Raw genomic sequence first — 15967 nt, 5'->3', positions numbered from 1 at the left:
TCACTTTCGGCATACATTCAAATAAAGTAGTTCAGACGGGGTCTGTTTAAAGAACTGTTATTTGGAAATTTGGACAGTTTCAGGTGGACAGAGTCAAGCCAGTTACGTATATTCATGTATGACAAATCCCAAATTTCCCAGAAGGGGCTTTAGGATCTTTAGGCATTGGGGAGGGGTCAGTGTAGCTGTCTCCTCTGCTTCCGACCGAAAAGTCAACTTAAAACCACAAAGAGAAGTTACATAAAGGCTTTAAAAACAAAGTAATAATTGCTATTTATTACAATAATAAATTGTAATAAATAGCAATTAACCTGTAAATTCAGCCCGTCAGAGCCTTGTTTTCCTCCCTATCTTGTCGTCTCACAGTGGGACTTATTCCGTTGCCTTATTTGGACGCCTTTTAAAGACCTCTTTGGCTGAAAGGTCTTACACTCTAAAGGGGACCTGCATTCATGTGGCTGATTCTCGCACAGCTTCCTCTCTGTCCACAGTAGGACCTCTTCGCTGTGCTCGAGAGGAAACCGACTAACGCGCCATGGAGAGAAATCCGCTGGCTGGGAAATGACACAAGTGAGGAGCATTCTGTGTGTGTGTGTGTGTGAGACATAAAACAAAGCCAGAGCCTTTAACTTCAGGATGTGACACCACGCAGGCAGCACAGCGGTGGTGGTGTGCAGCTAACGCAGCGTGCAGCTTTTACTGGACTTTTTACTGCCGCTGTTTTGTCAAAGGACAATTTAAGAAAGTTCCCAGGTGACCGGCGGCCCAAGTGTTGTTAATGTGAGGTCGCTGTGAGCAGCGGGGTGGGCTCGGGACATGCGGGCTCATGTGAACACGGACTAATCCTCTTCATTAAAAAACAGCAGGTGTGCGCAAATGCCGTTAAACCCCACAACCCCTAAACTCAACCTTTAACTCCCAGAGGCAAAATATTCCCCTCTCCCTTTTCATCTTGCAAAGGGGAGTGTGTGTCTTTACTGGGCATCATATCAGCGTTCCTCCAGCTGGGCCTGGTCTCCGTCGTTCATGTGCAGCGTGAAGATCACACGGGTCCTTAAAAGGATAAAATAAATCACTCGGATCATGCAGCAGAAGATTGCTTACGGGTTTTCGTACGGTACAGAAATAAATGGAATCTTGAGGCGGAAATTGTTTCGTCACTGAAAAAGACGTGAAACAATGTAGATAATTACACTTTTTGAAGGTCTGTTGACATTCCCCTTAACGTTGGAGTCGGAGTTGTTCAAATAGCGTCGGAGCAATCGGAGAACGGGAAACGTGATTATGGGAAACCAGCATAAGACAAGAGAGGGAGGGGGAGAGAGAGCACGGCTTCAAATATGAATGGGAGGAAGGCCTATGGGAGGTGGCATTTAGAAGTGAGCTTCCGATGGGACGGTAGGGAGGGGGGGGGGGTCGGGGGGCGTAGGCTCAGGTTACACATGTGGAAGGGGAGGGCGAGGAGGAGAGACCGGCCTGCTTATGCAGCTGAGACAGGGGAAGGGGACGGGCGCAGGGGGGGAGGGAGGCTGACCTCGTCCTCCTGAGTCTGCGAAGCTTGTGGGGAGTAGAGTGGTGGGGGGAGGGCAGCCAGAGGCAGACTGTGATGGCTCTGTCCCTCTGGCAACCGTCCATGTGACCAGTTTCAGAGGAAACTCCAGCTTTCAGTATATAATGACAATGTGGGGGGGGGGGCTGCTGCTGTTGGGGTGCAGACAAGGTGGAGGTGGGACAGAGGTGGGGCTGACAGGACACACAGGAGAATGTCGTCCTGCGAGGATCGCTCACCTCCTCAAGCGGGGGGGGGAAGGAGGGTGGATGCAGCTAATCAGCGTTAAAAGCCCCCCCACGGCCCCTCCCTGTCCTGTGCTGAAGACGTCACGTTGTGTGCGTGCTTCATCAGCTCCTCTTCTTTTCCTCCATGAAACCAGTCCATAGGGGGGAGGGTGAGGGGAGAGGGGGGGGGGGGGGGGGACGAACCACTTCCAACAAGCTACAGTAACCACTTCCAAGTCTGCTGCACCTGAACGTCCTCTTGACGTGAAATAACCACTTTCTGCCACTCAGCAGTTTGAGGGGTTCTCTGCAGGGCGACGCCAACCGTCTTAGAGGACAGCAGGCGGAGGGCAAACAGTCAGTGGTTATGGAGGGAGATTGATGAGTGTGTGTGTGTGTGTGTGTGTGTGTGTGTGTCGAGGTGTTCAGTTAATCAGCTCCACGCTCCCTGAGAGATAGGCCTGTTTTCCTTACTGTAAATCTCCCACGCTCTCTCTACATGGACCGGGCCCGGCCTTCTGAGCCCGGGGATCATAATAACAACAATGGACTCTCTCTTTCTCTCACACACACACACACACACACTCTGTCTCCTCCCCCTGTTTTGTCTTTCCCCAATGCACACACACGTGATTGTCTTCCCCTCAAGGGGAACCGGTCCAGGCCGAGGGTCCAGCCCCACAAGGCAGAGCCTGTTTGTATTTTAATTTTATTTTTTTACATCCATCTCCTTATTCAGCAGCTTTTGAACAGGGGACGGATTGACTGAATCACGCCGACCTGACGACAGGACGCCGCATTCAGAAGGTCTTTTTATTTTGATGTCAATGCCCTGTTGGTTTGGAACCCGGGGCCGTGGTTAGAATAGCGCTGAGCTTTCATCTCAGGATGTGTTTCTGTAGAGACGCCATGTTATTCGTCCCTCAGCTTCCTCACCTTCGCTTTTGTTTCTATTTTTGAGTGAGTGTCTTTTTTCTTTTCCTCTCCGCTCTGTGCACTTTTGTGTTTTTCGCCCCCCCCCCGTCACTTCAGGAAGCCGTGGCGTTAGCTCTGTGTAAAGTCTGAACTGTTCCAGAGGAAAAAACAGATCAATAAGTGACGAAATGAACGGATCAAAGATGCACAAAGAAAGACAAAAGAAATCCCTCCACATGGACGGACAGTGTTCAGTTGGATTGTGGGTTCTTCAGATGTTTCTCTTTTCCCATAGTGACCCGTCCACTCTGACAGCACTCATTTTAAGTCAGCACTCACCAAGGCTAAAAAGATGGCCGCCAAATGAGTCCCAGCATCTACGCGGTCGCTGCGCCGGACGAGAGCGGCGGCTCGGCACCGGACCAGCGGGTCGCTTTAATGACAACTGTCTTCATCCACTAACTGCAGCTACAGTAGCGAGTAGACTTTGTTACCACCGTCGTAGAGGTTCATGACTCTGAGCTCAACCACCATCAGCTAGAAGAAGCAGCAGCCAAGCAAAACAGCTGTTTGGTTTTGGTTGTTGTCTCTCTTTGATTTGATATTGTGTATTTGCTTTCTCTCTAAACTAGTTTTATTTTGTTAATAACATTCCAATTGTGTTTTCTGATCGTTTTTTAGTGCTTTGTTTTTGACGATCTGTAGAAAATGTAATATTTTATACATTTGTGTTGTTGTGTGTTCACCTCTAGTTGAGTGTGTTAACAAGCCATGCTGGACATGTACAAATAAAAATAAATTGCCATGACAATACTAACAGCAGTTTTTTTTTCTAACTGGTGTGAACTATCCAACGACTCCCGTACAGTCACAGTACACACGCCCTCCGCCCTCTTCCTGCGATGAGGTCACTGTCCACAGGGCCTTGTTTCCTGTCTCACACGGGACAGGCAGCACAACTGGCTTCATGGACAAATGGGAGGTATGGGAGGAGGGGCAGTGGCTGACTGCCAGGAAGCCACATGAGCGGGGCAGGACGTTAGTGGGCTGCTGGTTGAGAAGGGGCTTCGGTCTGTATCATATTGAGTGGAAATACATGGTTCCCCGCACAAAAAGGCATTTTTTTTGGTGATGGATTTTGTCCAAACTCTAAAATTACAGACTGACAACAGCTTTTAATGAGGTGTATTTGTGATTTGGAGTAAGTTGTTGACAAGTGAAAATGTTTTAGTTGTTTCAGTCTTTTTTTGATTTGCTATTAGCTGAATTTAAATTTAAAAATATAGAACATTTTGCCTTATATTACAAATCCAACTTATGATTCTCTGGCTTTTGCAGGTCAAATGATTGTGCAAAGAGGAATATACACACTATAAGCAAAGACTGCTTACACATTATATGTTTATATATATATATATTATATATAACTTTAGATGTTGCATGAATATTATTAGGAATTTCTTTGGCCAGCATAATTGTAGTCTGATACTGTGAAAGCCCATTTGTTTGGATCTATGGCCCATCCAAATGATCAGTTAACACAAAGGCACCCTTGTTTCTCTTTCTGTGGCTTCAGGGTTTATCTTGTCCCTAGTCGCATCTGATCATTCTATCTTATTTGAGGGATGCTCTCACTCTCCACTCAGCTATGATCGTAACTTGAGTTTTCACACTCAATCCCACAATGCTCAGACCTCAGCCACACCAACATACTGACTTGCTGATGTCCACAACTGATTGATCTAGTAAATCAACCAAACGATGCAAGCATCTTTTTTCTTTCTTATACTCATGTGTGCACCTCCTCTTTTGTCACAAAACAAAAAAAAGAAAGAAGATAAAACACTAAGTTAGCTGGTCATTTTTCTCTGGGCTCATTACAGCAACACTATATTTCTCTATTCTATTTATTAATTATAGATTATATTATTTTTAATTCAATTTAATTTATTTAGTAGAGCCCCAAAAACACAAAACTAACAATTTGCCTCATCGGGCTTTACGCTCACATGCAACATTCTCTGCCCTAGAACCCTGATTGGAACAGGAAAAACTCCCATCAAAAAAAGAAAAACTGTTCAACAGGGGAAAAAAAGGGAAGAGACCGTAGGAAGATTGGACGGGATGGAGGGGCAGAAATGGATGCAGAATGTACAACGTAAGGGATGTAATACGTGTCACAAATTATTCAAATATTGTAGTGGTTCCATCAGATGGAACCTCCATCAGATATAACGACCATCAGATGATAAATAACCACATTCAGATGGAACCTCAGTTAGATGTAACCTTCATCATTCAGATATAACGACCATCAGATGGAAAACCCTTCCATGGGGGAAAAAGGGAAGAAACCATAGGGAGAACGTCAGAGGAGGGATCCCACTCCCGGGATGGACAGACTACAATGGATGCCATGTGTACAGAGTGAGCAATGTATAATACATGCTATTCCTATGACAGAAATTATTCAAGTAATTGTGAGTAGTGAGCCCGGCGCACAGCAGGACCACTGCAGGGGCAACCACCATCAGAAAGAACCACCATCCACAGAAGCCTGTGGGGAGGGAACGCAAAGACTTTAGGTAAGTTGTTAGTTGACGGCGACGTAGGCAGCAAGTGTCAGCAGGGCCACGGCAGGTTTCAGGACCAGGGTCCAGAAGGAACTACGATCTACGGAGACCTGCTAGGGGAGAAAGCACAAAAAAACTCCCGGAAAGAAGCTGAATTAGTCATGTGCATTAACGAGAGCGTGAGAGAGGAGCTCGGTGTGTCCTAAGAAGTCTATAGCAGCTTAACTAAGGGCTGGTCCGGGCTAACCTGAGCCAACCCTAACTAAGCAAAATCAAAAGGGAAAGTTTTAAGCTTTATCTTAAAAGAGCTGACCGAATCTTCCCCCCCGGACTGAAAGTGGAAGCTGGTTCCACAAAAGAGGAGCTTGATAACTGAAGGCTCTGGCTCCCATCCTACTTTTTAAAACCCTAGGAAAAACAAGTAACCCAGCATCTATGGAGCGCAGCTGCCTTGTAGGGCAATACGGTGTTAGACGCTCTAACACATGACTGCCTCACCAGCAAGTGCCTTGTAGGTGAGAAGTATCTTAAAATCTATTCTTGATTTAACAGGGAGCCAGTGCAGAGAAGTTGATACAGGGGAGATATGAACCCTTTCTTACAGTCTAGAAGTAACAAACGCATGAACTAATTTTTCTGCATCACTTTGAGACTGATCATCCAAGTAGGTATCAGGGCCCACCAATGCGTCCAAGGTTCCTACATCCGAGGAAAGGTCGGCACTGGTTGAAGGCAGGAGACCATCAATTTTCTCTTTGATAATCAGAATCTTATCATTGAAGAAATTCATTTCTACGGAGGTCCAAAGGAATACACGGCTCGACAGCTGTGACTGTCAGTCTGGCTACAGTGCTGAAAAGAAACCTGGAGTTTTTTTTATAAGGAATCAGAAAACATGTATTGCCATAATGTGTCAGACATACAAGGAATTTGACTTGGTTGGTGCTTAAGACAGTACGACAGGACACCAGTGCACGAGGAATAAAATAATGCTATGGGTTAATAGTATAAGGCTATGGATTAGCTAAAAATAAAAGGAATACAATTTAAAGTATTTAGACGTGTTAATAAATAAAGTGCACCAGCGAATAGAAAGTGGCAAGTGAAAGTGACGTGTGTAGTGAGAAAGCAAGGGGCCACTGGAATGTCAGAGTCTGTCAGTGGGGGACCAGGCTCTCTTGATGAGCATGACTGCCGACGGGAAGAAACTGTTCGTGTGGCGGGAGGTCTTAGTCCTGATGGACCTCAGCCTCCTGCCAGATAGAAAGGGCACAAACAGTTTTTGTCCGGGGTGAGAGGGGTCGGCTACGATCTTTTGAGCTCTTTTTAGCTCGCTTCAGGGTCCTAGAAGCGAACAAGTCCTGCAGGGACTACGGACACCAGTCCAATGAAGGTGGGGTCATCCGCAAACTTCAGGAGCTTGACTGACTGGTGACTGGAGGTGCAGCTGTTTGTGTACAGGAAGAAGAGCAAAATGAGCCTTGAGGGGGAGCCGGTACTGATGGTCCGGGAGGCTGAGACATGTTTCCCCAGCTTCACGTGCGGCTTCCTGTCAGACAGGAAATTAGTGATCCACTTGCAGGTGGACTCGGGCACGTGCAGCTGGGAGTGTTTGTCCTGCAGCAGAGACGGGATGATGGTGTTGAAGGCAGAGCTGAAGTCCACAAAGAGGTTGGTAGAGCTGTGGAGGATGGAATCAGGACATTGTCTATCAAATCTGCAGTAGAACTCATTCAGCTCGTTGTTGGAGTACAGACATGTAGCATCTCCCACCACCTTGCTGAACTTGTATTCTGACTCTGTATACAAGTCTTTGTCCCCACTCCTAAATGCCTGATCCTTCGGCAGACGCAGTTACGCTGTGAACCAGGGGTTGTCATTGTTGAAATTCACTTATTAAAATGTTAATGTTCTTGCGTTACGGAGAGCCTAAGGCTGTCTTGCCAAACTAACCTAGATCCTTCTGATTTGGTGTTTCGGCAGTTTGCTTTAGGTTCTGGGTTTGAGGGTTATAACAAGGAGCAAACTTCCTTCTTGTTGCCATTCTTATTTCCATGGGAGCAACAGATAGAACCTCCTCCAGATAGAACCTCCTCCAGATAGAACCTCCTCCAGATAGAACCTCCTCCAGATAGAACCTCCTCCAGATAGAACCTCCTCCAGATAGAACCTCCTCCAGATAGAACCTCCTCCAGATAGAACCTCCTCCAGATAGAACCTCCTCCAGATAGAACCTCCTCCAGATAGAACCTCCTCCAGATAGAACCTCCTCCAGATAGAACCTCCTCCAGATAGAACCTCCTCCAGATAGAACCTCCTCCAGATAGAACCTCCTCCAGATAGAACCTCCTCCAGATAGAACCTCCTCCAGATAGAACCTCCTCCAGATAGAACCTCCTCCAGATAGAACCTCCTCCAGATAGAACCTCCTCCAGATAGAACCTCCTCCAGATAGAACCTCCTCCAGATAGAACCTCCTCCAGATAGAACCTCCTCCAGATAGAACCTCCTCCAGATAGAACCTCCTCCAGATAGAACCTCCTCCAGATAGAACCTCCTCCAGATAGAACCTCCTCCAGATAGAACCTCCTCCAGATAGAACCTCCTCCAGATAGAACCTCCTCCAGATAGAACCTCCTCCAGATAGAACCTCCTCCAGATAGAACCTCCTCCAGATAGAACCTCCTCCAGATAGAACCTCCTCCAGATAGAACCTCCTCCAGATAGAACCTCCTCCAGATAGAACCTCCTCCAGATAGAACCTCCTCCAGATAGAACCTCCTCCAGATAGAACCTCCTCCAGATAGAACCTCCTCCAGATAGAACCTCCTCCAGATAGAACCTCCTCCAGATAGAACCTCCTCCAGATAGAACCTCCTCCAGATAGAACCTCCTCCAGATAGAACCTCCTCCAGATAGAACCTCCTCCAGATAGAACCTCCTCCAGATAGAACCTCCTCCAGATAGAACCTCCTCCAGATAGAACCTCCTCCAGATAGAACCTCCTCCAGATAGAACCTCCTCCAGATAGAACCTCCTCGTATATATGACCCCGCACACAGAGACTCCACTCAGGACAGAAAATGGGTTCAAGGAATTTAATGAGCGCAAATACTCAAGGGGAGATGAAACAGGCTGATCTTGGGACCTCTTGGAAGGAGTTGGAGCTCCACAGTGGAATCCAGGGGACGCAGGTGTGGAGGTCCGCGGGATGTGAGGCAGGCGGTACGGCAGGTGAGGAACAGCGGAATCTGTGCAGAGGAATGGAGGTCAGACACAAAGAACCATAGAGACAACCAGTTAGCTAGACCACACGGCCGGGATACTGAGCCAAGTTACCACATGGGAGTGTAATGATCTGCCGCTGGAGAGGAGAACAGCCCGGGTCTAAGTACTGCAGGGGTGAATCATGGAATGTGGAACAGCTGTGTGGGAAAGGAGCAGGATAGATGGCCACACCTCTTCTAGGTGGCCTAAAAAAACAACATTGAGGGTGTTAGTCGGCCAAATGGCATGACCAGGTATTCAAAATAGCCTAAAGGTGTCAGTCAGGCCGGAGCCGGGGAGGAGGACAAGGACGCATAGAGGTTTGACTGCTGTAGATTTATTCCAATAATTCCTATCTAATAATACCAAATAAAGATCCTTCACAAACACAACACTAACGTGGGTGTGGACATGCACAACTACAAGACACACTGGCACAGGACAAAGGGAGACGCAGACAATAAGTATCCATGAGGGAGGGGAGGGAACAGGTGGAGACAATCGACAGGAGACACCTGATGAAGGGGAAGGCACCTGAAACGAGAGGGGGTTTAGACGCCACAATAAAACAGTATCAAAATCAGACGTAAGACGGGACACAAACACAACTTCACCAACATGTATGACAGTACCCCCCCAAGGCCGAATTCCAGGCGGCCTTGGAATGTCCGGATGGTCTCTGTAAAAATCTCGAACGAGATCAGGGTCCATGATAAGGCTGGGAGTAACCCATTGTCGTTCCTCCGGGCCGTATCCCTCCTAGTCTACGAGGTACTGCCAGCCTCTGCCGCGCTTCCGTACTGCCAACAGCTTCTTCACTGTGTAGACCGGACCACTGTCGATCATTCGAGGGGGCGGGGGGGGCTTGGGGTCTGGCACCATACTGCTCTCCTTGACTGGTTTTATTTTGCTAACATGAAATGTGGGGTGAACACGAAGCGACCTGGGCAGGCGCAGGCGTAGGCGTACAGCAGCTGGGTTGATCACTCTGTACACGGGGAACGGGCCGACAAACCGTGGGGCCAGCTTGCGTGACTCCACCTGCAGGGGCAGTTCCTTGGGCGCGAGCCACACTCGCTGGCCGGGCTGATAAACCAGAGCTGGTCTCCGTCTGCGGTCTGCTGCCCTCCTGACCCTGTCCCCCCTGTCTGACCAGCGTCTGCCCAGATGCGGCGGCAGCGGCGGACCAGGGCGTGAGCAGAGGGCACAGACACCTCTGATTTGGACTCTGGGGAAAAAGGGGGGTTGGTAGCCGAACACACATTGGAAGGGGGACATACCAGTGTCAGAAGTGGGGAGGAAGTTATGGGCAAACTCTACCCACGTCAGGTGCTTGCTCCAGGCGCAGGGCACTGCGCCACCAGGCACCGGAGGCCAGTTTCCAGCTGTTGGTTGAGGCGCTCAGTCTGGCCGTTAGCCTCAGGGTGGTACCCTGATGTAAGGCTCGCCTTGGCTCCGATGAGCTTGCAAAACTCCTTCTGGAACCTGGAGACGAATTGTGGCCCCCGATCCGACACAATGTCCCGGGGGAAACAGTGAATCCTAAAAACACTGTCCATCATCACCACTGCCGTCTCCTTAGCTGATGGCAGTTTAGGTAGGGCTATGTAGTGCACCATCTTGGAGAATCTGTCCACCACAGTCAGGATAGCGGTGTTACCGTTTGACGTCGGGAGCCCCGTGACAAAGTCTACCGAGATCTCGGCCCATGGCCGGGACGGAATGGGCAGTGGCAAGCCTGCTCGGGTTCTGGAGGAGTTCTTGTTTCTGGCACAGACTGAGCATGCCTCCACGTACTCCCGGACCTCCGGCTCCATGGCTGGCCACCAGAACCTCTGCGTGATGGCAAACATGGTCCGCCGTACGCCCGGATGGCAGGTGAGCAGGGATGAGTGAGCCCAGTGAATCACCTGAGGGCGCAATTCCACAGGAACAAACAGGCGATTATCAGGACACCCACGAGGTGGAGGGGTCTCACCTTGGATTTTATAGGCGAGGTCACTGCTCCAACCACACAGTTTAGTGGGAGGATAGGCTCAGGTGCCCTGGCCACCGACTCGGGGCTGAACAACCGTGACAGAGCATCAGGCTTGGTGTTCCTCCACCCCGGTCTGTAGGATAAAGAAAAATCAAAGCGGTTAAAAAACAATGACCATCGGGCTTGACGCGAATTGAGTCGCTTGGCTTTCCTAATATATTGTAGATTCTTGTGATCGTCCAAACCAAAAACGGGTGCTGAGCCGCCTCGAGCCATTGCCGCCATTCCTCCAATGCTGCCTTCACTCAGGTGTCTCGACAGGAGACACCTGAGGAAGGGCAAGGCACCTGAAACGAGAGGGGGTTTAGACGCCACAATAAAACAGGAAGTATCAAAATCAGACGTAAGACGGGACACAAACACAAACTTCACCAACATGTATGACAAAAGGGGTGTTGAAAGCTCTCTTCAATTTGTCTCTATGACTAGTTCGAACAAGATGATAGGAGTTTCGGAGGTCCAGTTTGGAAAAAAAACGTTGCACCCTGAAGCGGAAGGGGCACTTTCTCATTATTAGGTTATCGAGCGCACGAAAGTCAATGCATGGCCGTAACATCTTGTCTTTCTTTTCGACAAAAAAGACAAAAGACAAAAAAGAAACCCGCCTCAACCGGGGACGACGAAGGACAGATGATGCAGCCAGAGAGTCACCAATGTACTTCCCTCTCTGGCTGGGACAGATTTGGGGTTATGTAAACTCAACCGAGAGACACCGAGGATTAGAGGGGTGGTTGAGGCGGACAGGACCTTAAAATTGATCGTTTCACAATGGTTTCCAGACAGAATTAACGTAGGTTTGGAGAGTAATCTTCGCAAGGCAGTGACCATTTATGGCAGTAACACTGGGAGGGGAAGGTAAAGACTCAATGAGGAAACTGGCTTGAGTGACAAGGTTGATAGTCTGCGCCGGAGTCAATGAGGGCTGACAAGGGCAGGGAAAGATTCTTGTATTGCAAGGTGGCTTTGATTTGTAATCTGGGTGCCTTGGGTACTGTGTCAGATTCCGGGCTCGCTACTAGGCCCACATTTACTAGCGGGCATTTCTTTTGGCCGGGAGGGGCATTTTGCAACATAGTGAGAAGAGTCACCGCAGTATAGGAACTCACCCGCCTGGATACGGCGCTATCGTGCCGCAGGGGAAAGCCAAGCCTCAACCCTCAAGGCTGGAACAGGAGAGGTGGGCCGCAGCAACAGAGGATGTGGTTCAGGAAGTTGATGGTATAGAACCCCAACCAGTAGAGTTTGGCCGACCGCTTCTCTCCAGCAGCCTGTTATCTATTTTGATAGCAAGGGACACTAGACAGTTTAAATCATTAGGTTCATCCCGGACAGCTGGTTCATCTTTAACAGCATCATTCAAACCATTGAGGAATGCTCCCTGTAGTGCCTCCTCATTCCACTTGGAGTCCGCCACCAGTGTCCAAAATCCAATCGAGTAGTCAGCCACGCTGTCCGCACCCTGCTTCAGGTTCAGTCGCTTTGAAGTGCTCCCAGCATAGTCCGGCTGATCAAAAAAACATGAGTTTGGAGGAAAAAATGATTAAAAGTGAATCCTGACCACAATTGATTAGTACTTACGACTTTAGCGCAAGCCAGTGCTCTGCCTCGGAGTAACCGCAGGGCATAGTGTAGTTTAGATGACTCCGTGGTGAAGCTAGTCCGTTGGGCGCCATCTGTAAAAGCCTGGGGTATCTCTGTAGGGTCCATGGCCAGATCGTTCTGTTACGACTGTATATATACACACACATATATACAAATACTCAAGGGGAGATAAAACCAAGGCTGAGCTTGGGGTCTCTGGGAAGGAGACAGAGCTCCACAGTGGAATCCAGGGGGACGCAGGTGGGGATGTCGGCGATGTGAGGCAGGCGGTACGGCAGGTGAGAAACAGCTGAATCTGCGCAGAGGAATGGAGGTCAGACACAAAGAACCATAGAGACAACCAGTTAGCTAGACCACACGGCCGGGATACTGAGCCAAGTTACCACATGGGAGTGTGTAACGATCTGGCGCTGGAGAGGAGAACGGCCCGGGTCTATGTACTCCAGAGGTGAATCATGGAATGTGGATCAGCTGTGTGGGAACGGAGCAGGATGGATGACCACGCCTCTTGTAGGTGGGGACAAACAGCACAGACAGACACACGGGAAAAGGAAGATTCAAACACACAAGATGGGGCAAAACGGCAGCTGACCCACAACACCTGTGAGGCGAGATGGCAAGGCGAGAAGAGAATCCAGTGAAGAAGCAAAGTCAGTCGTCATGTTTGTTTTTTATGACAGTAATAGTAGTGTGATAAATAATAATGTTAGTAGCCGCAGGTTTCAGGCGGGCCATGGAATAAGAAGCAGGGTCCAGACAGGGCGACCATCCATGGAAGCCTGTGGGGAGATAAAGCACAGGAAGAAGCAAAGGAAGAAGCAAATTTAGGGATTAATGTTAATGCATTTATGTTAATGACCATTTCCATTTCTCTAAAGAGTTTAGGATTTGTGAGGAATGAACTTTATTTGAACTGGAAATTGTATTTGGCTGGTCTCGTGTCAGACAATGATCTGCGTGAGAAAAGAGTCTCCCCGCAGGGGGCCTATGCGCAGCCGACCATTGCAATTTGTTTTTCAAAACGCTGGACATTCCTGCGTGCAGTTTGTAAACAAACAACTTTAATGGAGCGTGTCATGCTTCGGTTTATTGTGCATCGTGTTTACATGCTTTTAATACTTTCCTGCTGCTTATGTGAAGTCTGAGTTGGGCCTGGAGCATTGCATCGTTAAATCTATCTGCTACAGTTATCACCAGGTACACCCTGTGGAGAAGCATAATTACTTGCAGTCATCACTCTACTCTGCACAGAAAACAAACTCTCTCATAGCTCAATTACTACACACAAACACAAATTAATCACTAGCAGCTACGGCTAATGAATCAGCTACAATTGTCTTCATGTGGTGATGCTAAGGGACTTGTACACAACACTGAGTGCTTTTAACAACTAGGCAGGGATTGACAATGGGTGATTAAAATCTCTGTGGTTTAGGTTACATTCAACATTTTGTTTGTTATCATTGGAACTGACTGAAAGTACATCATCAAAATAATAAAAAATAAATAAATAATAAAAAAAAAAAAAATTGCAAAATGCTGTGCTGCTGCATAAGTGCAGGAAGAACAGCAGTCAATTAGTCGCTGAATGTGCGAATGTTTAATAACTTTACCATTTATAATATCACATATATGCCCATCTAGAGCACCATAGAGCTGTAATAACGTGGGTTTTCTGTAAATGTATGTGGTGCAATGGATTCATACGGTATGTATGACAATGTGTGAGCCTAAATCTTTCAGCTGCAAATAAAAAACAAAATCTCTTTGTCAGCTCAAAACTCCCATCCCATATCTACTTGTGTTAGTCCGATTTCTGAGCGGTAAAGCCAGAGAGATAAAGATACCATACGTGTGCTTGATCGGGTTTTGAGTAAAGATCACTAAATGGGTTGTAGGAGGGAGTTGATGATTCTTAAATCCTTAATCCTTACCCTGGTCTCCCTTTTTTTCCACATTCTCAAGGACATGATTGCATTAATTTTCTTGGTTCATCCAGGCCGCAGGATTGTGGGGTCGTGGCGGTGTCACAGTGTCCACCAGACATCCCTCTGCCCAGCAATGCCTCTCCCTCCCCCTCCTCAAGGTGCTTCCAGGCCAGACAAAATACATAGTGTCTCCAGCACAGTAAAATCCACAGTGTTAAACATGCCTTGTCAAAGTCCATTGACTCTTTCAGAGTTATTTCATCAACAGCTAGAGTGAAATGGCTCCCAATGTTGGTGTTAATCCAGGGAGTTAAAACAGGTGGTGTCAGAAGTACTCCCCGCCCATCCCCTCGCCATGTTTTTAACCAATCTGGATTTTTATAGTATTACATTTGAGTGACACTGAGCAGTTTCAATAGACAGTTAGAATTGTACTCTATCAGTGCTGTTTTCACATTTACTCAAATTGTCAACACAGTAGTGTGTAACATCAACACTTACCAGAGTTATTTTATAATTTTGCTAACTAGTGTTAATTTAGTATAAATCTGACTATAACTATGTTGTCAGGCGGCATGGTGGTGAGGTGGTTAGCACTGTCGCCTCACATCAAGAAGGTCTTGGGTTTGACTCCCCGTGTCTGTGTGGGTTCTCTCCAGGTACTCCAAAGACATGCTCTAACTCTAAATTGCCCGAAGGTGAGTGTGAATGGTTGTTTAATTAATTAATAAAGCAAAACCCCCGATTGGCTGGCGTCCAGACCAGGGTGTACTCCTGTCTCTTGTAAGCTGGGATTCACTCCAGTCACCCTGTATGAAGGATAAGTGGTTTGAAGATAGTTGATTTGTTACCACAGAAAAGTTATGAACACTAATGAGAATGATATTAACACTCTCCACACTTAAGTAGTGTTACATTCTTACTCTATTTAGAGTTAATTCAACTCTAAAATGTCAACACTTGGGCAAGAGTTAGTTTAACACAGATTCTGATTAGGACCAAATACACTCGGCAATAGTGTTAAATTCAACTTAAAGTGTTACTTTAACACTGCAAAATGTACTGGGCCCTTATAAGTTACGTATCGCCAAGCCCCCCCACCCAACACCCAACACCAACGAACCCAGTCCGGTAAAAGCATACATGTATTATGTGGCATGCGCTGTAAAGCAATTTGGGGATCTATAAAATAGATTTAGACAAGAGTCAATGTGCTTTAAATCTAAAAGGGCTCCAACTTGTTGTACTATTTCCTTAAGGTGTGATATGACTTATTTTGATTATCCAGTTAGATTGGCTACGATTGACTAAGACCCCAAGTATACGCAATTACACTGAATGAAACATGACAGAATATGAAGTTACATTACATTACATTACACAGAATATGAAGTTACTTGAAATGTACAGAATGCGCTATTGGATAAGAAAAGAAGGCCCGGTCGTTCTGTGCTGATGGTTCAAGCACTTTGACTGAATATAAACCATCAGTAAATCTACTTCTTGGTGTATATTTTAGTGTATAAATTCCTCACCATGAAGTTTCCATCTTTCCTCCCTTCCGTCATTCACTTTTACTGTTTCTCAGTGAGGTAATGTCGAAGTAACATCTGGAGCTGTAGTACAGCTCGGCCTAGTGTGTTTCGGTCCTGGCTCTGGCACACATCGCAACATCACAGGCCACAACGGGTTTACTGGTGAGATGGCCAATGGCTTTTTTTTTCAGCACCTCGACACTCCACATGCTTGTAAAACGCCACAGGTTCTGGCTACAGTAATACTGGTTGTGCCCAGCTGCTTCAGGATGTAGCCGAGAAGGGCAGACTGCGACAATTCATTCATAGGGGAAACTCAACATAACCATAGAA

The sequence above is a fragment of the Gasterosteus aculeatus genome, chromosome 12 (assembly GCF_964276395.1).
Source record: "Gasterosteus aculeatus chromosome 12, fGasAcu3.hap1.1, whole genome shotgun sequence".
Classification (NCBI taxonomy): domain Eukaryota; kingdom Metazoa; phylum Chordata; class Actinopteri; order Perciformes; family Gasterosteidae; genus Gasterosteus; species Gasterosteus aculeatus.
Note: the sequence above shows the minus strand (reverse complement) of the source record.